This window comes from Myotis brandtii, unplaced genomic scaffold, assembly GCF_000412655.1.
Source record: "Myotis brandtii unplaced genomic scaffold, ASM41265v1 scaffold48, whole genome shotgun sequence".
NCBI lineage: Eukaryota > Metazoa > Chordata > Mammalia > Chiroptera > Vespertilionidae > Myotis > Myotis brandtii.
In genome coordinates this window covers 9,409,649-9,409,904 of record NW_005368341.1, presented here as the reverse complement: position 1 = coordinate 9,409,904, position 256 = coordinate 9,409,649, and positions in this window count along the sequence as shown.

Here is a 256-nt window from a genome sequence, read left to right as displayed (position 1 = left end):
CCTTCTCGCTCCTCTCCTCCCTGCAGACCACGCTAGCCAGCCGGCCTCTGCCCCCAAACAGTGCAAACTTGGCCCACAGATGGGGCGCAGGGACCAGCGGGCTGGGCTGCAGGATGGCAGGACGCTGAGCCTCCCGCCATCGCCACGGCAGCTGTCACCTCCTAGCCCGGCCGGCCACCCCGTGCGCCCCGACTGCTCTGAGCTGCGGTGCTAACAGCTCCGGCTCCCGCGTCCCTGCGTCCCCAACTCCCTATCC